General features: G+C 38.5%; 1 long non-coding RNA gene across 1 annotated transcript; it reads left to right on the top strand.

Annotated features, from left to right (window-relative positions):
- Positions 1-14886: 14886 nt before the first annotated feature.
- On the top strand, positions 14887-17362 carry LOC135092741 (uncharacterized). The gene is made up of 2 exons (XR_010263048.1): positions 14887-15166; positions 15411-17362. It is a non-coding gene; the product is annotated as an uncharacterized LOC135092741 (long non-coding RNA).
- Positions 17363-26053: the final 8691 nt, after the last annotated feature.

Below are 26053 nucleotides of genomic sequence, written 5' to 3'. Positions count from 1 at the left end.
TATTACCTACAAAAATGCAAAAATGGATGGAAAGCACTCTATATTAGGAAACAAAAGAACATTACGAGAAACGTCTGTAATGAGTGTTTTATAGTTTCACAAGAACCACAAGGCAATAAACGCAAAAACTCGTGTATATAAAGAAGTTTCTTACATACCAAAATGATGAAATGAATGAATAACACTTTTAATCGAGAAAGAGAAGTACCTTACCAAATTGTGTATTTTGAGTGTTTTTCACATTCTTAGTTACGAAAATGCCAAATTATATGCGAAACTAGCTTTATTTGGGAAAAAAAAATACATTTCTAGAAAAGTGTTTTTTGAGTGTTTTTGAGCGTGATATGCAACAAAGCACTAAAAAGCAGAACAATCACATTACATGGTAATAAAACCAACTTTTAGGAAGAACTTGCTTTTAAGTGTTTTTAATTCCTTACATACCAAAACGCTAAAACGCATGCAAAACACCCTTTATGGAGAAACAGAATAACATTACCAAAAACATGTATTTTGAGTGTTTTTGATCATGTTACCTATAGAAACGCTTAAAAATATGTAAAGAACCCTATGTTTTTATAACAAAAGGACATTACGAAAATCGTGTATTATGAGTGTTTTTAAGTTCCTTAAGTACCAAAAAGCTAAAACGCACAAATAACATTCTTTATACAGAAAAAATAAATAAATAAAAAAAAAATTATAAAAAAAAGTAACAAAAAGCTAGAACTCAAAAATAACACTTTATAGAGAAAAATTTTTTTTTCGTTATTCATTTTCATAGCTACCGAGATACCATAATTCTGGAAAAATTCATGGAAATTTTGTAAAAAAAAAAAAAAATTATTACAAAAAAATAATTTTAGCTTTTTTCCGGAGTTATGTACCAAACCCTGAAGTGCATGCAAAGCAACCTATATGGGGAAATTACACGACTTTACCAGAAACCTGTCTTTTGTGTGTTTTTTGAGCAATTTCAACAATATTACTGAAAACGTGTCTTTTCAGTGATTTACGTAGAAAAACGCTAAAACGGATGGAAACCAACCAATATGAAGAAATAGGATAACATTAACAAATAGATTTATTGTGATGTGTTTTTGAGCTTGTTACCTAAAAAAAATGGAAAAATGGATGGAAAGCACTCTATATTGGGAAAGAAAAGGACATTACGAGAAACGTGTATAATGAGTGTTTTATAGTTTCACAAGAACCACAAGGCAAAAAAATAAAAAACTCGTGCACATAGAGAAGTTTCTTACATACCAAAATGCTGAAACTCATGAATAACACTTTTAATTGAGATACAGAACTACCTAACCAAATGTGTGTATTAGAGAAATTTCTTACATACCAAAATGGTGAAACTCATGAATAACACTTTTAATTAAGAAACAAAACAACCTTACGCCTGTATTTTGAGTGTTTTTCACATTCTTAGTTACCAAAACCCCAAATTTCATGCTAAACTAGCTCTATGTGGGAAAAAAATAATATTTCCTGAAAAGTGTCTTTCGAGTGTTTTTTTTAACGTGTTAGGCAACAAAGCACTAAAAAGCAGGGCAATATCATTACATGGGAATAAAACCAACTTTTACGAAAAACTTGCCTTTATTTGTTTTTGAGCTCATAAACCAAAATGCTAAAACGCATGGAAAACACCTTTTATGGACAAACGGAATAACCTCACCAAAAACTTGTATTTTGAGTGTTTTTGATCGTTAACTATAAAAACGCTTAAATACATGCAAAGAACCTTATACTTGGGAAACGAAATGACATTACGAGAAACGTGTATTATGAGTGTTTTTAAGTTCTTTAAGTACCTAAAACCCACAAATAACACTCTTTATTTAGAAAAATAAATAAATAAAAATAAAAAAAAATAGGATTTTTTTTTATACATCTTCATAGGTACCGAGATGCTAAAATTCTGGGAAAATTCAGGGCTATTATATGATAAAAGAAAATTATGAAAAAAAAGTTTATTTTAGCTTTTTTTCGGACTGTTATGTACCAAACCCTAAAAGTGCATGCAAATCCTCCTATATGGGGAAATTAAACGTCTTTGCCAGAAAACTGTCTGATGAGTGTTTTTCAGTATGTTAGGCACCATAACGATAAATAACATGCAAGTCACTCTATATGGGAATGCAAAACAAAATTACTGAAAACGTGTCTTTTCGGTGTTTTACGTAGAAAAACGCTAAGAAATAAAATAACATTACCAAAAAAGTATATTTTGAGTGTTTTTGAGCTTGTTACCTACAAAAAACGCGAAAAGGGATGCAAAGCACTCCCTATTGGGAAACAAAAGGACATTACGAGAAACGTGTATAATGAGTGTCTTTTTATTTTCGAGAAAAAGAACTTGTGGGTCACAAGAACCACAAGGGAAAAAACGCAAAAATTCTTGTATATAAAGAAGTTTCTTAGATACCAAAATGCTGAAACTCATGAATAATAATATTAATTGAGAAACAGAACAACCTTACCAAATGCGTGTATTTTGAGTTTTTTTCACATTCTTAGCAAAACCCCAAATAGCATGCGAAACTAGCTTTATGTGGAAAAAAAAAATGACATTACCAGAAGTGTCTTTTGAGTGTTTTTGAATGTGTTAGGCAATAAAGCACTAAAAAGCAGGGCAATCACATTACATGGGAATAAAATCAACTTTTACCAAGAATTTGCCTTGAAGTGCTTTTTGACCCCCTTACATACCAAAACGCTAAAACGTATGCAAAACACTCCTTTATGGAGAAGCAGAATAACATTACTAAAAACATGTGTTTTAAATATTTTTGATCATGTTACCTATAAAAACGCTTAAATACATGCAAAGAACCCGATGTTTGGGAAACGAAAGGACATTACGAGAAACATGTATTATGACTGTTTTAAGTTCCTTAAGTACCAAAACATTAAAACACACAAATAACACTCTTTATAGAGAAAAAAAATAGCATTTTTTTTTTTTTGGTATTGATTTTCATAGGTACCAAGATGCCAAAAATCTTCCAAAATTCAGGGAATTTATGTGGAAAAAAGAACATTATCAAAAAAGATAATAATAGCTTTTTTTTCGGATTTTTATGTTCCAAATGCTAAAGTGTATTCAACCAATATAAGGAAGTTAAACGACTTTACCAGAAACCTGTGTTTTCAGTGTTGTTAGGCACCAACGTGCTAAATAATATGGAAGTCAGTCAATATGTGAATCCAAAACAAAATTACTGAAAACGTGTCTTTTCAGTGTTTTACGTAGAAAAACGCTAAAACCAACAAATATAAAGAAATAGAATAACATTACCAAAAAAAGTGTTTTTTAGCTTCTTACCTACAAAAAACGCGAAAATGGATGGAAAACACTCTATATTGGGAAGCAAAATGACATTACGAGAAATGTGTATAATGATTGTTTTATAGTTTCACAAGAACCACAAGGCAAAAAACGCAAAAACTCGTGTATATAGAGAAGTTTCTTACATATCAAAATGCTAAAACTCATGAATAACACTTTTAATTGAGAAATACGTAGAACTACCTTACCAAATGTGTGTATTTTGAGACTTTTTCACATTTTTAGTTACGAAAATCCCAAATTACATGGGAATTTACCTTTATAAGGGAAAAAATTGACATTACCAGAAAAGAGTCTTTTGAGTATTTTTGAGCATTATTTGCAAGAAAGCACTAAAAAGCAGAACAATCACATTACATTGGAATAAAACCAAAATTTACGAAAAACTTGCCTTTAAGTGATTTTTTGACTTCTTATATACCAAGACGCTAAAAGGTATGCAAAACACCCTTTTATGGAGAAACAGAATAACATTACCAAAAATATGTATTTTGAGCTTTTTTGATCATGTTACCTATAAAAACGCTTAAATACATGCAAAGAACCCTATGTTTGTGAAACGAAAGGACATTACGAAAATCGTGTATTATGAGTATTTTTAAGATCCTTAAGTACCAAAAAGCTAAAACGCACAAATAACATTCTGTATACAGAATAAATAAATAAATAAAAAAAAAAAAATTTTTTTGTTATTCATCTTCATAGGTACCGAGATGCCAAAATTCTAAGAAAATTAAGGGAAATTATGTGAAAAAAAAACATTATAAAAAAATAATTTTAGCTTTTTCCGGAGTTATGTACGAAACTCTATAGTGCATGCAAAGCCACCTATATAGGAAAATTACACAATTTTACAAGAAACCTGTCTGTGTGTTTTCCGTTATTTCAGCAATATTACTGAAAACGTGTCTTTTCAGTGATTTACGTAGAACGCTAAAACTGATGCAAACCAACCAATATTAAGAAAAAGAATAACATTACCAAAAAGTTGAGTGTTTTTGACCTTGTTACCTACAAAAGATCGCAAAAATAAATGCAAAGCACTCTATATTGGGAAACAAAATGATATTACAAGAAACTTGTATAATGAATGTTTTAATAGTTTTCAATAACTATAAGGGAAAAAACGCAAAAACTCGTGTATATGGAGAAGTTCCTTAGATACCAAAATGCTGAAACTCATGAATAACACTCTTAATTGAGAAACAGAACAACCTTACTAGATGAGTGTATTTTCAGTGTTGTTTTTTCACATTCTTTCTTACCAAAACCCCAAATTACATGCGAAACTAGCTTTATGTGGAAAAAAAAAATGAAAATACTAGAAAAGTGTCTTATTAGTGTTTTTGAGCGTGTTAGGCAATACAGCACTGAAAAGCAGGGCAATCACATTACATGGGAATAAAACCAACATTTACCAAGAACTTGCCTTTAAGTGTTTTTGACCTCCTTACATACCAAAACGCTAAAACCCATGCAAAACACCCTTTATGGAGAAACAGAATAACATTATCATAAACATGTATTTTGAGTGTTTTTGAGGTTGTTACCAATAAAAATGCTTAAATACATGCAAAGAACCCTATGTTTGGGGAATGAAAAGACATTACGAGGAATGTGTATTGTGAGTGTTTATAAGTTCCTTAAGTACCAAAAAGCTAAAACCCACAAATAACACTCTTTACAGAGAAAAAAAAAATAAATAAATAAAATAGCATTTTTTTTTGTTATTAATCTTCATAGGTACCGAGATGCCAAAATTCTGGCAAAATTCAGGGAAATTATGTGAAAAATGAATATCAAAAAAGTTAATTTTAGCTTTTTTTCACACTGTTATGTACCAAACCCTAAAGTGCATGTAAAGCCACCTATATGGGGAAATTAAATGAATTTACCAGAAACCTGTATTTTGCTTGTTTTTTTTCAGTATCTTAGGCACCAAAACAATAAATAATATGGAAGTCACTCTGTATGGGAATTCAAAACAAAATTACTGAAAACGTGTCTTTTCAGTGTTTTACGTAGAAAAACAGTAAAACGAATGCAAATCAACCAATATCATGAAATAGAATAACATTACCAAAAAGGTATTTTTTGAGTGTTTTGAGCGAAAATGGATGCAAATCTCTCTATATTGGGAAACAAAAGGACATTATGAGAAACGTGTATAATGTGTGTTTTATAGTTTCACAAGAACCACAAGGCAAAAAACGCAAAAACTCGCGTATATGGAGAAGTTTTTTACATACCAAAATACTAAACTCATGAAGAACACTCTTAATTCAGAAAAAGAACAACCTTACCAAATGCGTGTATTTTTTAATGTTTTTCACATTATTTGTTTCCAAAACCCGAAATTACATGCGAAACTAGCTTTATGTGGGAAATAAATGACATTATCAGAAAAAGTGTCTTCTGAGTGTTTTTGAGCATGTTAGGCAATAAAGCACAAAAAAGCAAGGCAATGACATTACATGCGAATAAAACCAACATTTACCAAGAACTTGTCTTTAAGTGTTTTTGAGCTCCTTACATACCAAAAGCTAAAATGCATGCAACTAACACTCTTAATTATGAAAAAGAACAACCTTACTAAATGTGTGTATTTTGAGTGTTTTTCACAGTATTAGTTACCAAAACCCCAAATTCCATGCGAAACTAGCTTTATGTGTAAAAAAAATGACATTACCAGAAAAGTGTGTTTTGCAAGTTTTTGAGCGTGTTAGGCAATAAAGCGCTAAAAACGAGGGCAATCACAATACATGGGAATAAAACCCATTTTTACCAAGAACTTGCCTTTAAGTGTTTTTGAAATCCTTACATACCGAAACGCTAAAACGCATGCAAAACACCTTTTATGGAGAAACAGAATAACATTACCAAAAACATGTATTTTGAGTGTTTTTGATCATGTTTTCTATAAAAGGCTTAAATACATGCAAAGAACCATATGTTTGGGAAACGAAAGGACATTACGAGAAACGTGTATTATGAGTGTTTTTAGGTTCCTTAAGTACCAAAAAGCTAAAACCCACAAATAACACTCTTCATTTTGAAAAAAAAAAATAAATAAATATATAAAAAAAGTTAGGATTTTTTTTTATTTATATTCATAGGTACCTAAATGACAAAATTCTGGGAAAATTCAGAGCAATTATATAATAAAAGAATATTATCAAAACAGTTAATTTTAGCTTTTTTTTTCGGAGTGTTATGTACCAAAGCCTAAACTGCATGCAAAGCCTCCTATGTGAGGAAAAGAAACGACCTAATCAGAAATATGTGTTTTGAGTGCTTTTTAGCATGTTAGGCACCAAAACGATAAATAATAAGGAACTCACTCTATATGGGAATCCAAAACAAAATTACTAAAAACGTATCTTCTCAGTGTTTTACGTAGAAAACCGCTAAAACGGATGCAAATCAACCAATATCAAGAAATAGAAAAACATTACAAAAAGGTATGTTTTGAGTGTTTTTGAGCTTGTTACCTACAAAAAACGGGAAAATTGATGCAAAGCACTCTATATTAAGAAAAAAAAGGACATTGCAAGAAAAGTGGATAATGAGTGTTTTATAGTTCAAAAGAACAATAAGGCAAAAAACGCAAAAACTCTTGTATATGGAGAAGTTTCCTAGATACCAAAATGCTGAAACTCATGAATAACACTCTTAATTGAGAAACAGAACAACCTTACTAAATGCGTGTATTTTGAGTGCTTTTTACATTCTTAATTACCAAAACCCAAATTACATCTAAAAACAAGCTTTATATGAGAAAAATATGACATTACCAGAAAAATGTCTTTTGAGTGTTTTTGAGGGTGATAGGCAATAAAGCACTAAAAAGGAGGGCAATCACATTACATAGGAATAAAACCAATTTTTACAAAAAACTTGCTTTTAAGTGTATTTGAGCTCCTTACATAACAAAACGCTAAAACGCATGCAAAACACTTCTTTATGGAGAAGCAGAATAACATTACCAACAACATGTGTTTTAAGTGTTTTTGATCGTGTTATCTATAAAAACGCTTAAATACATGGAAAGAACCCTATATTTATGAAACGAAAGGACATAACGAGAAACGTGTATTATGTGTGTGTTTAACTTCCTTAAGTACCAAAACGTTAAAACCCAAAAAATAACAATGTTTATATAGAGAAAAAAAATAAATCAATAAATAAAAAATAACATTTTTTTTTATTGATGTTCATAGTTACCAAGATGCCAAAATTCTGCCAAAATTCAAGGAAATTATGTGGAAAAAAGAACATTATCGAAAAAAGTTAATTTTAGCTTTTTTTTCTGAGTTTTGTACCAAACCCTAAAGTGTGTGCAAAGCCATCTATATGGGAAAATTAAGCGACTTTAATAGAAACCTGTCTTTTGAGTGTTTTTTTCCGCATGTTAGGCAAGAAAACGATAAATAATATGAAAGTCACTCTATATGAAAATCCAAAACTAAATTACTGAAAACATGTCTTTTCAAAGTTTAACGTAGAAAAACGGTACAACGGATGCAAACAAACCAATATGAAGAAATAGAATAACATTACCAAAAAGGTATATTTTGAGTGTTTTTGAGCTTGTTACATAAAAAAAAAAAAAATCACGAAAATGGATGCAAAGTACTCTATATTAGGAAAAAAAAAAAGAAAGGACATAACGAGAAACGTGTATAATCAGTGTTTCATAGTTTCACAAGAATCACAAGGCAAAAAACGCAAAAACTCGTGTGTATGGAAAAGTTTCTAAGATACCAAAATGCTGAAACTCATGAATAACACTTTTAATTAAGAAACAGAACAACCTTACTAAATGCGTTTATTTTGAGTGTTTTTCACACTCTTAGTTACCAAAACCCCAAATTCCATGCGAAACTAGCTTTATGTGTGAAAAAAAAAAAAATGACATTACCAGAAAAGTAACTTTTGAGGGTTTTTGAGCGTGTTAGCCAATAAAGCACTAAAAATCAAAGCAATCACATCACATGTGAATAAAACCAAATTTTACTAAAAACTTGCCTTTAAGAGTTTTTGAGATTCTTACATACGGAAATGCTAAAACGCAGGTAAAAAACCTTTTATGGAGAAACAGAATAACATTACCAAAAAACGTATTTTCAGTGTTTTTAACCATGTTATCTATAAAAACGCTTAAATACACGCAAATAACCTAATGTTTGGGAAACGAAAGGACATTACGAGAAACGTGTATTATGAGTGTTTTTAAGTTCCTTAAGTAACAAAAAGCTAAAACCCACAAATAACACTCTTTATTTAGAAAAAATAAATAAAGAAAAAAATCAAAAATTCGGATTTTCTTTTTTTTTTTTTTTTTGTTATTCATCTTCATAGGTACTGAGAGGCCAAAATTCTGAGAAAATTCACAGCAATTATATGATAAAAGAATTTTATCAAAAAAGTTAATTTTAGCTTTTTTTCGGACTTTTATATACCAAACCCTAAAATGCATGCAAAGCCTCCTATACGAGGAAATTCAACGACCTTACCAGAAATCTGTCCTTTGAGTGTTTTTCTGCATGTTAGGCACCAAAACAATAAATAATAAGGAACTCACTGTATATGGGAATCCAAAACGAAATTACTGAAAACGTATCTTCTCAGTGTTTTACGTAGAAAAACGCAAAAACTTGTGTATATAAAGAAGTTTCTTAGGTACCAAAATGCTGAAACTCATGAATAACAATCTTAATACAGAAACAGAACAACCTTACCAATTGCGTGTATTTTGAGTCTTTTTCACATTCTTAAGAACATAAGAACATAAGAAATAAGGGAAGCTGCAAGAAGCGACCAGGCTTACACGTGGCAGTCCCTGTATGAAACACTCCTACCTATTTCCATCTGTTATCCCCATCCATAAACTTGTCTAATCTTCTCTTAAAGCTCTCTAGTGTCCTAGCACTAACAACATGATTACTGAGTCCGTTCCACTCATCTACCACTCTATTTGAGAACCAATTTTTTCCTATCTCCTTCCTAAACCTAAATTTTTCAAGCTTGAACCCGTTATTTCTTGTTCTACCCTGGTTGCTGATCCTAAGAATTTTGCTTACATCACCCTTGTTATAACCCTTATACCACTTAAAGACTTCTATCAGGTCCCCTCTTAACCTACGTCTCTCTAGAGAATGTAAATTTAACCGCTTCAACCTCGCTTCGTAAGGAATACTCCTCATCCCCTGTATCCTTTTAGTCATTCTCCTCTGTACTGATTCTAATAGACCTATATCTTTCCTGTAATGTGGGGACCAGAACTGCACAGCGTAGTCTAGATGAGGTCTGACCAGCGCCAAGTATAACTTTAATATTACTTCCGGCCTTCTACTTTTAACACTCCTAAAAATGAATCCTAGTACCCTATTTGCCTTGTTTCTGGCTTCTATGCATTGTTTCCCTAGACGGAGTTCAGAGCTAACTATAACTCCTAAATCTTTCTCGTACCCTGTACCTACCAGAGTTTGGGTGTTTAATGTGTACCTATTGTTTGGGTTTCCTCTACCCACGCTAAGCACTTTGCATTTATTGATATTAAATTGCATTTGCCATCTATCCGTCCATTCATTCATTCTATCTAAGTCTGTCTGCAAGGCGATGGCATCCGCTTCTGACCTAATTAATCTACCTATCTTTGTGTCATCCGCAAATTTACTAACATCGCTACTAATTCCACTATCCAAGTCATTGATATATATTAGAAATAATAATGGCCCTAATACTGATCCCTGTGGCACCCCACTAATGACATGACCCCACTCGGATTTCGAGCCGTTTATTAGCACTCTCTGTCGCCTGTTACCAAGCCATGACCCTATCCAACCTAACACCTTCCCATCTATCCCGTGCGCCCTAACCTTTCTCAGGAGCCTTTGATGGGGCACCTTGTCAAATGCTTTACTAAAGTCCAGATATAAGATATCATAACTATCACCATTATCTACTGCCTCGTACACCTTACTGTAAAAACTTAACAAGTTTGTCAGGCAAGACTTCCCCTTCGTGAAGCCATGCTGTGACTGATTTATCAAGTTATGTTTGTCTAAATGTTCCCTAATGTTCCTGGCTATTATTGACTCTAACATTTTACCTACAACTGAATTTAAGCTGACAGGTCTATAATTAGACGCTAAAGTTTTATCCCCTTTCTTAAAGATGGGTACTACATTAGCCTGCCTCCACATTTCTGGTACCTCACCCGACTCCAGTGATTTCCTAAAGACAGAAACTAACGGCTCACTAATAATCTTTTTACATTCCTTCAGTACTCTGGGATATATTTCATCAGGTCCTGGTGACTTGAACTTTTTTAGCCTATCTATCTCCTGCTCCACTATCTCCCTAGTTATGGAAATATCCGTCAGCTTCTCATACTCATCTGCTCTAAACACCTGTTCACTATCTGGCATATCCTGCATGTTTTCCTGAGTGAAGACAGTTAAAAAATAATCATTCAGAAGTTTACTAATCTCCTCCCCAGAACTAACCAGCTCCCCATCTGCTGCCTTTAATGGACCTACAGTATCCTTATTTTTCGTCCTGTATACCTGATAAAATCCCTTGGGGTCCGTCTTCGCCTGGCTGGCTACCTTTAATTCATAATTGTCCTTAGCTTTCCTCGTTAACTTCCTGACTGTTCTAACTAATTCATTATACTGTGTCCTTAAAACTTCCTCTCCTGCCTTTAATCTCTTATATATACTTCTCTTACGCCCTATATAATGCTTTAACCTAGCAGTCATCCATTTAGGGTCATTTTTTTGTGATCTTATTGTTTTATACGGGATATTTGCTAATTGACCTGTATGAACTTTATCTACGAAATATTTATACAATTCATCTACATTTACTTCACCTAAACCCCTCATCTCGTTCCCTACCATCCTCTCCCCTCCCTCATCAACTCGCCTCGACCTTACCTCTCTCATTTCAGCATGACCTGACATTCCAACATACTCACGCCTATCTCCCCCCTTCCTCTTTCCTCCTCCCTTCTGGAGCCTCACCTCACCCCAAATAGCTTGCGAAACTAGCTTCATGTGGGAAAAAAATGACATTACCAAAAGTGTCTTTTGAATATTTTTGAGCGTGTTAGGCAATAAAGCAATAAAAAGCAGGGCAATCACATTACATGGGAATAAAACCAACTTTTACCAATAACTTGCCTTAAAGTGTTTTTGACCTCCTTACATACCAAAACGCTAAAACGCATGTAAAACACTCCTTAATGAAGAAGCAGAATAATATTACCAAAAACATGTATTTTAAGTGTTTTTGATCATGTTACCTATAAAAACGCTTAAATACATGCAAAGAACTTTATGTTTGGGAAACGAAACGACATAACGAGAAACGTGTATTATATGTGTTTTTAAGTTCCTTAAGTACCAAAACGTTAAAACCCACAAATAACACTCTTTATAGAGAAAAATTAAATAAATAAATAAATAAAAAAATAGCATTTTTTTTTTGTTATTGATGAAGATCCTAAAATTCTCCCAAAATTCAAGGAAATTATGTGGAAAAAAGATCATTATTGAAAAAGTTAATGTATGTATAATGTAATGTATTTATGTACCAAACCTTAAAGTGTATGCAAAGCCATCTATATCGGGAAATTAAACGACTTTACAAGAAACCTGTGTTTTGAGTGTTTTTCCGCATGTTAGGGACCAAAACGATAAATAATATAAAAGTCACTATATATGAAAATCCAAAACAAAATTACTGAAAACGAGTCCTTTCAAAGTTTTACGTAGAAAAACGCTAAAACGGATGGAAACCAACCAATATGAAGAAATAGAATATCATTACCAAAAAGGTATATTTTGAGTGTTTTTAAGCTTGTTACATGAAAAAAAAAACAAGAAAATGGATGCAGAGCACTATATATTAGGAAAAAAAAAGGACATAACGTGAAACGTGTATGTGTGTTTCATAGATTCACAAGAATCACAAGGCAAAAAACGCAAAACCTCGCGTGTATGGAAAATTTTCTAAGATACCAAAATGCTGTAACTCATGAATAACACTCTTAATTAAGAAACAGAACAACTTTACTAAATGTGTGTATTATGAGTGTTTTTCACGTTTTTAGTTACCAAAACCCCAAATTCCATGTGAAACTAGCTTTATGTGTGAAAAAAATGACATTACCAGAAAAGTGTCTTTAGAGGGTTTTTGAGCGTGTTAGGCAATAAAGCACTAAAAAGCAGTGCAATCATATTAAATGGAAATAAAACCAAATTTTACCAAGAAATTGCCTTTAAGTGTTTTTGGGCTCTTTACATACCAAAACGCTAAAACGCTCTTTTCTAGCAGCTGTCATTTAGGATTAGGAATATCTACTGGATGGGGTTCTGTCCCTTGGTAGTAAGGAGTGCTGAGTATTATTAACCTACAGTTTTAGCCACAAATATTGCTGATCATTAGTTATATTATGGTGTGGTGTGGTAGTGATGTCAGGCTGCAGTGGTGAAATGTTTTCTTGATGTGGTGGTGGTTACACAAAGGTAGTGAGAGATAATGAATGGTACAGTGATACACACAAGGTACAGTCGGCTTCAAAATGAAACGCACCTTCTTTACCTCTATTTCCACCAATATTTCTAGCCTCTTACCATGTCAACTCCAAGTTTATTAGGAGGCGTAAATATGATTGGTTGGAAGTCTGAAGCTTCCTGTACATGCGGTAAAGGTAATAATGTGAATGACTTGTGATGATGAGGGGAGAAAGGTGGCGATAGATGAGGATGATGCTGATATTATTCAGTGAGTGAAAAAAGGTTGACGCATGGTGCTGGAGGTGGCGGGGGGTGTGAGAGTGACAGTGATGGAGGAGCAGAGGTGATGTGATTGTCAATGATGGGTGCTGGAGTGATGGAGGTCACGGGAGGTTGGATAATGGCGTGATGATTAGTGATGGGAGTAATGGATATGACGTTGTGAGGGAATGATGATTAATGATGGGAAGTGATGTGTGCTGACAGCCTATTTTTCTTTAGGGCAATATGGGCTTCGGTTCCCTCCCATTGCTTCCTTGCAACCCTGTCTCCTTTCTCATTTACTGAGTTTCACATATTACCGTTATTGGTAATTTAAATTTTCTTTACTCTGAGTTGTGACCTTCGTTCTTTCACTCAATTCAGAGTATCGAATGATAATTTTTACGTAATGAAAAAACAAATTTTCAAAATTCTTATCACTGCAGTCTCTCTCTCTCTCTCTCTCTCTCTCTCTCTCTCTCTCTCTCTCTCTCTCTCTCTCTCTCGGTATTGTCGATTAAATAAGTCTTTGGTTAGCGGCCTGGCTGGGTAACAAGTCATGTTAGGCTGAGAAAACTAGCAATGATAGGGAAAGAGGTGGGGAAAGAAATCGATTTTAAGTAAGTCTTTGGTAAGCGGCTGTGGTTCGTAAACACTGTTTGAGAGGACAGACTAGGTCCCAGGGGAGGAGAAGAGGGAAAGAGAAAAGAATGACGGTGTAAGTGCTCTGTACAGAGGATGGAAGGTGAAGCAGAGAATCGACAATACTGAGAGAGAGAGAGAGAGAGAGAGAGAGAGAGAGAGAGAGAGAGAGAGAGAGAGAGAGAGAGAGAGAGAGAGAGAGAGAGAGAGAGAGAGAGAGCCAACACGTTTCCTGCTTTTCGTTCTTCCTTTGTGTTCCCCGCCAGTCATTACTAGCATCACAGCAACACAACCGGGGGCGTGGTCGTGCTGCTTTTAAATTCCACCGAAAATGCACCGAGGAGACGCGGGAATGTAGGGAAATTGTTTGTTATTTTTGTTAATATTTCTCTCTCTCTCTCTCTCTCTCTCTCTCTCTCTCTCTCTCTCTCTCTCTCTCTCTCTCTCTCTCTCTCTCTCTCTCTCTCTCTCTCCTCTCCTCTCCTCTCCTCTCTCTCTCTCTCTCTCCTCTCTCTCTCTCTCTCTCTCTCTCTCTCTCTCTCTCTCTCTCCTCTCCTCTCCTCTCCCTCTCTCTCCTCTCCCTCTCTCTCTCTCTCTCTCTCTCTCTCTCTCTCTCTCTCTCTCTCTCTCTCTCTCTCTCTCTCTCTCTCTCTCTCTCTCTCTCTCTCTCTCTCTCTCTCTCTCTCAGTATTGTCGATTCTCTGCTTCACCTTCCATCCTCTGTACAGAGCACTTACACCGTCATTCTTTTCTCTCTCCCTCTTCTCCTCCCCTGGGACCTAGTCTGTCCTCTCAAACAGTGTTTACGAACCACAGCCGCTTGCTTACCAAAGACTTACTTAAAATCGATTTCTTTCCCCACCTCTTTCCCTATCATTGCTAGTTTTCTCAGCCTAACATGACTTGTTACCCAGCCAGGCGTGTGAGCGGTGTTGTGATCGTCGCCTAGAGGTGTCCATGTTCCGGGAGTCGCTGCCCTTCCAGTCCCCCTCCGCTGTCTGTCTGAGCAACCTGGGTGAAGAGCGGCGGACGCCGCGTTCCATGTTAATGTTTGCTGACCAGCTGTCCTCTCTTATTTTCTCAGTCCTAGCGAGGTGAAGGAGGGACGCTTGCTTCTGCGGCAAACAGAAGCAATCCGCGAGGACGACAGGAAGGTGCGAACGTTTGAGGTGGATGAAAATAATTAATTAATTGCTCAATATGTTGCTGACGAGCAGTCTTCAACGTTCGCACCGTGTCGTCCTCGTGGGTTGCCATCTTAAACGTTTAACATTCACCACTTTATCAGAAGCCGCCTCCTTTACTAACCAGTAGGGACTGGAGAGGCAAAGAGGACGGGGCTGATCAGCAAACTGATGGAGAAACCAAGAGTGTATGTATGGATAAGTAGTATGGGTTTGTTAGTTCAGCTTGTGAAAACTTTGTAGTATGCAACGTAATATTATAGCAGGGTAATGGGCAGGGGGAACAGGTTAAGTTCAAGTTGCCTTTAATGTGAAAACCATAATATGAAGTGAGGTGGAGTTTTATTTCGTGCGCAATTTACAGTAGTAATTAATTATTCACAAAATTCTCCTCGCGAATTCTCAGTTATTCGCTGCTCTCACGCTTCCCAGATACCATCTCGTGTCTCCAACCCTACGGGGTGGTTGTAAGCACCGAGCAGAATCAGGGAGCCAAGACGCAAGTATGGGGATAGCCCGCGAATGCCCGGCGATGTCTTTAGTACGAAAACTCTGGGAGGGTGAAGAGGCACGTGGCATTCAGCGGGTGAGAACTCGCATGTTGCTGGAAGACAAGTAAGTGTTGCAACTATGGACATCTACCACCAGAGCGGTAGCCGGCCATTACGAATTACCCACACCATTTTGAGATGCAGAACCGGATCTGCCAAACAACAACAACGAGATGGCGCAGAAACGCTTGAAGGGACAGACGACGCCTCGCTAGGGATTCGGACTTCAGACGACGATATGCAGGAGAGAGAGAACAATTGCTGTTAAAGAGCGATGCCAGCGTCTGAACGTGAAGGACCACGAGGAGTAACCTGGTGCCTGCCTCACCATCCACTCATGAACCCAAACAAACCTGAGAAAGTGAAGGCTTTGTTTGCGCAGCGAAGTACAACAACGTTTCCCTCAAAGACTGAGTGATGCAGGTTCCTGACCTAAATAGCAAACTGGTGGGTGCCCTTCTGCGTTTCCGAAGTGAACGGATTGCCGCGATGGCTGATGTGAAGGCAATGTTTCTCATCAAGCTGGCGTGACCCCTCTTCACCGAGACTCCTTAAGAGATTCCTTTGGTGGAAAGATGGGGACCTAAGAAGGGTACGGCGCGCCTACCGAATGACGGGTATGTCTTTTCGGGTGTGTATGGAGTCCCTCCTGTGCTGCTTACTCATTGCAACGAACTTTGACCGACTGTGAGGAAGAATATCGCATAGCTAGTAGTTACTGAACATGGAGGGGCTTGTACGTGGACAACTTACTTCTTTCAGTACCCTCCACCGAAAAGGCCTCCAGATTTACTCGCGATCTTCGGCTCACAAAGAGAGGATTTCTGCTAAGTGGGTTAGTTAGTAGTAACCATAAGGAGACATAGTACAGTACTGTGTCCTACAGAGAGAGACAGGAATAAGAATAGATCTGAGTAAGGACGCACTGGCTACAAGACGGGATCTGGAAAGGGATCAGTCAATCAACTAGCTGTGAGGGGAGTACTGAGGGTGAGCAGCTCCGTTCATGACCCTCTTGGACTGGTCAGTCCTGTAATGATTAAGGCGAAGGCGATGATCTTTCAGGACGAGTGCAGCCGATAAGGAAGGATGGATGACCCCCTCCTAAATCACCACAGGTCCTAATTGGTTGGCTTGGCTGGAGGAGTTACCAGGACTGACGGTCTTTCAAGTTCCCCGATGCTACAGGCGGGAGGACATGGGAGATGTTTTATCACTTACCAACTGCATCATTTCAGATCAAACAGGCTGAGATGGTGATATTAAGAGTTGTTCAAACCACAACGTGCAAAGAGGAGATGAACATCCTAAAGTCAAAGTCAAAGAAAAAAAACTACAGAGGAAACATTCGATCTGTCGAGTGGAACCCTTCATGGGTGAGGGTGGATTTTATACTCCATGTGGACGGCTGGACCACGCACCGTTGCCTGCTACAAGTCGGTATCCCATTTCCATGCTCATACGGAGAGAGATCATCATATCACAAAATTGATTCTACAAGAGTGCATGAGGACTTTACTTGACAGTTCACGCAGGATGGGAGCATGTTACGTCACACTTACTGGATTCCACATACACCACCTGCCTGAGGACCGAGAGTAACCCCCATGCTGGCACCATTCTCGTCAGCTGGAGTGGATTGCTTCAGACCGTTCTTGGTCAAAGTGGAAAGAAGCAGAGTGAGTGAGTGGGGATGCCTCCACGTGCATGACTACACACATAAGAACATAAGAAATAAGGGAAGCTGCAAGAAGCGACCAGGCTTACACGTGGCAGTCCCTGTATGAAATATACCTACCTATTTTCTATTTATTATCCCAATCCATCCATAAACCTGTCTAATCTTCTCTTAAAGCTCTCTAGTGTCCTAGCACTAACGTTGTTAAACTTGATTTACCGAGTCCGTTCCACTCATCTACCACTCTGAGAACCAAACCTAAACCTAAATTTTTCAAGCTTGAACCCATTATTTCTTGTTCTCTACCCTGGTTGCTGATCCTAACAATTTTGCTTATACCACTTAAAAAGACTTACTTTTTAATAAAAGTATCAGGTCCCCTCTTAAAATAACATCTTTCTAAAGAATGTAAATTTAACAGCTTCAATCTCGCTTCGTAAGGAATACTCCTCATCCCCTGTATCCTTTTAGTCATTCTCCTCTGTACTGATCTATATAAAATACATCTTTCTAAAGAATGTAAATTTAACACAGCTTCAATCTCGCCTCGTAAGGAATACTCCTCATCTCCTGTATCCTTTTAGTCATTCTCCTCTGTACTGATCTATATATGTCTAATAGAGACCTATATCACAGCGTAGTCTACATGAGGTCTGACCAGCGAGCGCCAAGTATAAAACTTTAATATCACTTCCGGCCTTCTACTTTTAACACTCCTAAAAATGAATCCTAGTACCCTATTTCACCTGTTTCTCAAGACGGAGTTCAGAGCTATATAACTCCTAAATCTTATCTAAATCTGCCTGCAAGGCGATGGCATCCGATTCTGACCTAATCTTACCTATCTGTGTCAACCGCAAATTTACTAACATCACTACTAATTCCACTATCCAAGTCATTGATGTATACTATATTAAAAACAACAATGTCCCTAATACTGATGATCCCTGTGGCACCCCACTCGGATTTAGAGCCGTTTATTACAAACAACTCTTTGTCGCCTGTCGCTTAGCCATGACCTTATCCAGCCTATCACCCTCCCATCTATCCCGTGTGCCCTAACCTCTCTCAGGAGCCTCTGATGGGGTACCTTGTCAAAGGCTTTACTAAAGTCCAGATATAAGATGTCATAACTATTACCATTATCTGCTGCTTCTTACACTTTACTGTAAAAACTTGACAAGTTTGTCAGGTAAGACTTCCCCCTTCGTGAAGCCATGCTGTGACTGATTTATCAAGTCATGTTTGTCTAAATGTTCCCTAATGTTCCTCGCTATTATTGACTCTAATATTTTACCTACAGCTGAAGTTAAGGTTTTATCTCCTTCCTTAGAGATGGGTACTACATTAGCCTGCCTTCACATTACTGGTACCTCACCCGACTCAAGTGATTTCCTAAAGACAGAAACTAACGGCTCTCTAATAAAATAATCTCTTTGCATTCCTTAAGTACTCTGGGATATATTTCATCAGGTCCTGGTGACTTGAAGTTTTTAGCTTATCTATCTCCTGTTCCACTATCTCCTCAGTTATGGAAATATGTCAGCTTCTCATTCTCATCTGCTCTAAACACCTGTTCACTATCTGGCATATCCTGTATGTTTTCCTGGGTGAAGACAGTTAAAAAATACTCATTCAGAATCTTACTAATCTCCTCCCCAGAACTAACCAGCTCCCCATCTGCTGCCTTTAATGGACCTATAGTACCCTTATTCTTCGTCCTGGTCCGTCTTCGCCTGGCTACCTTTAATTAATAATTGCCCTTTGCTTTCCTCGTTAACTTCCTGACTGTTCTAACTAATCCATTATATTGTGACCTTAAAACTTCACCTGACCTTAATTTCTTATATATATATATATATATATATATATATATATATATATATATATATATATATATATATATATATATATATATATATATATATATATATATATATATATATATATATATATATATATATATATATATATATATATATATATATATATATATATATATACTTCTCTTCCGCCCTATATAATGTTTTACCCAGCAGTCATCCATTTAGGGTAATTTTTCTGTGATCTTACTGCTCAATACGAGATATTTGCTAACTGACCTGTATGAACTTTACGAAATATTTGTACAATTCATCTACATTTACTTCACCTAATCCCCTCATCTCGGCCCCTACCATCCTCTCCACTCCCTCATCTACTCGCCTTGACCTCACCTCTCTCATTTCAGCATGACCTGACATTCCAACACACACAAACTCCCCCTTCCTCTTTCCTCCGCCTCTTCCGGACACATCTTCCCTCCTCTTGTCCTACACCCTCACGCCTCACCTCACCTCTCTCATCCTGCCTTATCTCTCTGAACTCCGTCCCTGACCTGACCTCACCCTGCATCCTTTGCCAGTCCACTCCTTGGAGGTACCTTTTTAATTCTTCAAAATCTGCTCTTCTAAAGTCAGGTATTTTACTAGTGTTTTTGCTTCTAAAAGTTTTTTCCCATTCTAAATTGTACCTAATTTCCCTATGGTCACTGTTACCTAGCTGTCCTCCAACCTCTACCTGCGTGACTGCTTCCTCCCTGTTAGTAAGAATTAAATCCAGAATATTATTCCCCCTTGTGTGTTCTACGACTACCTTTTTTAAAAAATTATACTGAATTACCTTAACTTAGTATTATTATTATTTATTATTAATATTATTATTATTATTATTATCATTATTATTGTTATTATTATTATTACTATTATCGTTATTATTGTTGCTATTTCGTTAGTAATTGATATGTAATTATATAATTGTGTTTTGGTCTAGGTTTTCCTCTATTCTCTCTCTCTCTCTCTCTCTCTCTCTCTCTCTCTCTCTCTCTCTCTCTCTCTCTCTCTCTCTCTCTCTCTCTCTCTCTCTTTTCGTAATTAATGATATTTTTTCAGCTAACATATTTTACCGAATACCCAGAATATAAGAAGATTACCGAACTCAGTAATAATAATGAAAACTCCAGAAAACTTCCACGAACTTTTACAAACGGGGGCAAAAAAATCATTATATCGAAATGTAAAACACAGCCAGACTAGATTATATTACATATTCTGAATAAAAAAAATTTTTACTTTACAGATAAGTAAAGAAAACGCACATTCCTCACCCTATAAAAGAAATAATGTTTTAAATCCGCCAGCTGATCCACATCAAATTTGAAAATACGAGCTGTTAGACAAGGTTTTATTGGATATCATTACTGGTGATATATTTCTTATATTTTTTTAAAGTCTTAAATTAAATACTAAATCAATCCTAGGCGTGCTAATAAGAAAAATGAAAAACAATACAATACCGAGTGTTATGTTTATCCACAAACAACAACAACGGCTACTGCAGATTTTGTTGCAAATTGTAACTTGTTATAGTTTTATAATACTAAATCAAATATCAAAACAATTCCAACTCTATTAATAAAAAAAGAAAACGATGTCTATTTTGGGCCGAAATGTTTTTTTTTCGCCTCTCCTCCGTACCTCTCCACCTCTTTCCTCCCTCTCGCACTCTTCCTCTTCCCCCTCCATCTCCTCCTCCTCCATTACTCCTGTACACCCGAGTCTAAATATCACCTGGAAACATCTGTAAAACCCTGCAGATTATGCTTAATGTTGATGGGGAGAGACGGGAAATTCTTACCTTGTCAGCGGCGAGGTGGGGCAGGGCTTCGCGTGGCACGGCAGGGCGAAACAGTGAGCCAGGGATATCATGGTGTGGTATTATGATGGTGTAGTGTGGTGGTGATAACAATGCACTCCCACTCACTTCACTGCCCTGTGTGTGTGTGTGTGTGTGTGTGTGGCGCCGATGAGAGACGAATAATGTAAATTGTATAACAGGTGTTTAGGCCTTTGACTGCCACTTGGTACAATTTTCCCGAATTATCAATCAAACTGAGGACATCTTTACTTGATCTCCAGCAACATCTAAACTTTAAACTGGGTAGAAATGGGATGATGAGTGGATGAGTGTGGGTAAGTGTCAAGTGGGTTAGTGGGTACCAGACGGATGGGTAGATGGGTGGGTGAGCCTGTAGGTAGTGCGTGGTGGGTAATAAAAAGATTATAATGATAAACGGCTTATTGGTATGGCAGTTGTTACACTGAAAACATGCAGTGGGTTTGGGGAGGCTTAAACCTAAACGTAAGAGAGAGGAACTAACTGTTAGTGACTCACAGCGTGGTGGGCATCGCGCTGAAGCGGTATCGCTCTTTGTGCGGCGCCTTCAGGTGCGTCTTCTGGTTGTGGTTTCGTGTGGAACGGACCGAGCGAGGCGCGTCGGGCGGCAGCATCTGGCGTAGGCGTAGGTGGGGCAGCAGGCCCTTCCCAAACTTCTCCGGGTCTCTCGGTGTCTGGCCGACAAGCTGGGCAGACTCAGGGTGGTCAGGGCGTCCTGGATATGGTTGAGTGGGTGGCTGGATGGTGAGGTAATGGAAGTAAATGTGTGTGTGTGTGAGCGTCAGTCGGTGGATAGATGGAGTTACGCCTGTGGGTATGTGGATGTGAGTTGGTGGATATGGGTGAATGACTGAGTGGATGGGTGGATGTGATTGAGTAAGTAGTGGATGGGTTAGTGGGTAGGAGACGGGTGGGCCTGTAGGTGGTGTGCGGTGGGGTGATAAACAAAATAGTAAAGCACAGTTTAATGATATGGTAGTTGTTACTCTGAAAATATACAGTGGGATTGGGGGAGTTAGGGCTGTGGGTAGGTGGATGTGAGTTGGTGAATATTGCTGAATGACTGAGTGGATAGGTGGATGTGTTTGAGTAAGTAGTGGATGGATGGATTAGTGGGTAGGAGACGGGTGGATGGATGGGCGGGCGGGCCTGTAGGTGGTGTGCGGTGGGTAACAAACAAGTGGAGAGCCAAGGGTATCGTGGTGTGGTATTATGGTGGTGGTGTGTGGTGGTGACAACAATGCACTGCCACTCACTTCACTGTCCCTGTGTGTGTGTGTGTGTGTGTGTGTGTGTGTGTGTGTGTGTGTGTGTGTGTGTGTGCCGATCAGAGACAAGTCACAAAATTCTATAACTGGTGTGTGTGTGTGTGTGTGTGTGTGTGTGTGTGTGTGTGTGTGTGTGTGTGTGTGTGTGTGTGCATTACTTACTCGTGACTCATTAAGCTTCAGTATAGATGCTGTAATCTAAAACGCTTTGCTCTCATCACGATTATTTTCCAAGGCCACAAAGATGATTAGCTGGGTTCTCAGGAGTGTTTCTCCGGTAAAAAAGTAGAAATCTTGCTAATCTATCATTAGAACCGTAAAAAAGAACCCTTAAAGACCAGTAGTTTCAACTAAAGCCTTTGTAAGCAGTCGGAGTGCAGCGCAAAGGCATTTCAGAGTTAGAGAAACATTAGTGTCCTTATAATTCACGTTGGACTGTAGTACGTTCACTAATATATACACAAGGAAAGTAATGTTTGCGCAGGTGTTTCCCCGTAGGCAGACAGTTGATAGGAGGTCAGGTGAGGTGAGGTTGAGGTCGCTTGGCAGTAGTAGTAGTAGTAGTAGTGATGGTAACGTATAATTCAGTAGTAATATTAATACACAGTAGTGATAATATGCATGTACAGGCAGTGAGTTTGGACGTGCCGCCGCCATTACCATTGCCATGTAAGGAGATACAAGCTCAAGGACCAACAGCGCTTTCTTTCATAATCATATCAAGCACCTCATAACTTCCGTTTTTGTGACGCCTTAACCCAATAAATTCTGTAACAGCTCAAAATGTAATACTAGCCCCCCTCAGCGGGAGAAGTAGCACTCATCCCCGTAACCTTAGCCTGTGACGTGACCTCAATGTTGCGACGCCTTGACTCACTAAAAATAAAATAAGTAAAGATTAATTGAGCCAAACTCTCTCTCTCTCTCTCTCTCTCTCTCTCTCTCTCTCTCTCTCTCTCTCTCTCTCTCTCTCTCTCTCTCTCTCTCTCTCTCTCTCTCTCTCTCTCTCTCTCTCTCTCTCTCTCTCTCGTGACTAAGATTAATGTAGCAGCAATCCACCAGCCTCCAGTCAGCTTCCAGAAAGGCTTGGGTGTAGAGACAGGCAGGCAGGCGGGTAGGCAGAGTGAGTGGAGTGGACAATGATGTGGAATGATAAGACTGTGGAGAGAAATGAGACGAGGCGGGGCGGGGCGGGGCGGCAGTTGCATAGCGTTGGGCAGTCACCGCTTCATCCTCCTCATCACTGTTGGGGTCTGTTGTCTGATAGTGTTCTTATCCTTATCAGTCCGTAATCACGTGGGATGGCGGCCCTGTCTCTCCCTCTGCTGTCCCCCTTAACGCTTTCCATGTCCCAATTACTCATATATTCAACTCTATTTCCTCCCTCGTTACCAAAATAAGAAACAGGGCAGGAAAATCGTAAATTTATAACTCCAGGCTTAGTTCAGAAGGCAGGAGGGTCAGAGGGCGGCCGGGCGATGCGCTAGATTCAAGGGTGTAGGCAATGAGGGTGTCATCGGCGCTCTCTCCTTCCGGCACGTCAGTCTCGCCCCTGCTTCACTGCACCGCCAGATTCTCTCCAGGTATCGGGCGTTCTGTTAGTGTGTGTGTGTGTGTGGGGCGTTGTGTTGACTGATGGCTTCTGTTAGCCACCAATCATTACTGCTGCTACTATTACAACAATAATAAAGCTGATACTGTTATTATTTTTATTATTATTGTTATTTTTATTACTTATTATGATTACTTCTATTCCCCCTACTGTTACAATCATAACCACGACCACAACAACATAACTACTACAAGTATTATTACCACTACTATTACAACAAAGATACTACTACTACTATTACTACTACTACTACTACTACTACTACCACAACAACTGCCACCACCACCACAACCACAATTACTACCCACCACCACCACCGCCGCCGCCGCCACCACCACTAACTGAATGGCCGTCACGATGTAAGAAAGACGTAGCATAACAAGACGACTCCTCCGCTTGTTCTCTCCACTTAATACTAAGACGAACACACACATGAATTGAAAACCACACAGGCGTTCCCACTACCTTCAATATATACGTGGCAGGTGTTTTTTTTTCTTTTCTTAGATAGATAGATAGATAGTAATGAAGGGAAAAAGAAGGTGTTGACTTAAAACACGTTGTAGAAGGAGACATTTGTTCTTCTCGATAAGCTTCAGTTGAGATCTAGGAGAAAAGAGGAGAAAGAAAAATAGAGAAAGAAAAAGAAAATATTGCAATGATTCGAAGCTTGAAGCGAAGCATTTGAAGATGTATTCAATATAACTCTCTCTCTCTCTCTCTCTCTCTGAACAATTTAATCTAAGCGGGTTTCGAAATGATAACTTTAAAGCAATGAGACAAGCACTTTACCACGGAGCATTTAATTGTTCTGACTTTCGCTGACGTGTGAATATTTTGTTTATTTATTTATTCATTTATTTTTGTCATCGTTGTTGAAGTGTTCCCAGTCGCCTTTGAAAACTTCCCTGCACTCTCCAGCAGCCGCCACTCCTGCACGTTGCGTAGTCACACCATTGCCGCACAGAGACGCCCACCACCTCCTTCTGATTTATTTCCACCTAAATATTTTCACGCGCCTCTGCACCTCAGCCTGGTGTGTGTGTGTGTGTGTGTGTGACTAGTACTATAAAAGGACTAGTGACAGCGGTGTTTGGAAGCAGCAACGTGGAGGCGGTGGCGGAGATAATTATAATTGTTGGCGTGGGACAGGAGGCCAGTGTGGAGGGCGTGTACAGAGGCAGACGGCACTAGATGGTTAATCTGTGCGCGTTCAGAGTGTTGGCGAGTCAATGAGGATAGTATGGAGGCCTTCAGTGTCGTTAGAGAGAAGGTGCTTCGCCTCGTGTCTCGTGTTCATGGACTGGGTCGGTGGTGGCGAGGGTGGCGGGTGGTGGACATGCGCGATCACGGCTGTGAGCTGAGAGCCTCTCAGAGTATAGGCGACTGGAGTCCCTAAACCAGTGAGGGAGAGAAGGTTTATGGTATAGGATTTATTAATATTGATGTTGTTTTGTTTGGTTCTGTCAGGATTTGCCTGCTACTTATTTTCCTTGAGGTGCAGTGAAGTGAATGGCGTGTGGCGGTGTGGTGAAGCGTGGCGTGTCCCTCGATCTGGTGCTGAGCGCGGTACTTGGTTTTGACTTACTGCCTAAACACGGGCTTACTGATGGCTGTGACACGCACCAAGGGCGATAATGGCGATGCGAGAAAGGAAAACCTGTGTGTTCAAATGTGTTAAGTTCTGAGGTGCGGTGACAAAATTACTGTGTTGTGAGTGAATAAAATTCGTTCCGTAAGCCGCGGCCGCATGTCATTGATGTTCTGCTGTTACGTTGTTGTTGCCGTGATCCAATTACACAGTGAAAGAGATCGTCGTGATCCCAGTGCAGCACTGTATTGCCGTGCTGCCGGGAGTGTTGCCATGCTGCCTTGCTGCCAGGAAGTGCTGTCGTGTGCTGGGAAGTGTTGCCGCGCTGCCGGTAAGTGTTACCGTTTGCCGGTAAGGCTCATTAGGCCGCTAATGACACGCTGGTATTGAGAGGGAGGGGTGGGAGATGGTGCGGTAGATCGGGAGGGAGGGGGAAGGAGGGAGGCAGGAAGGGAGAGTGATGAGAGGAGTGAGGGCGGGGGGAGTGACGCGGGAGGATCACTCATTACGCTCTCCACACGGCCATTAAGAGTTTTATTTGCAACAGTCAGGATAAAGAAAATAACCTTGTACTGGTTATAACAAATCACGGAGGCCGAGGTGGGGCTGTGTGGGTGCAGGTGGGCGGCGGAGTGAGTCGGGGCGGGATTGTGTGAGTGGA

This window comes from Scylla paramamosain, chromosome 3 (assembly GCF_035594125.1).
Source record: "Scylla paramamosain isolate STU-SP2022 chromosome 3, ASM3559412v1, whole genome shotgun sequence".
NCBI lineage: Eukaryota > Metazoa > Arthropoda > Malacostraca > Decapoda > Portunidae > Scylla > Scylla paramamosain.
Note: the sequence above shows the minus strand (reverse complement) of the source record. Positions and strands in the feature narration are given on the sequence as shown.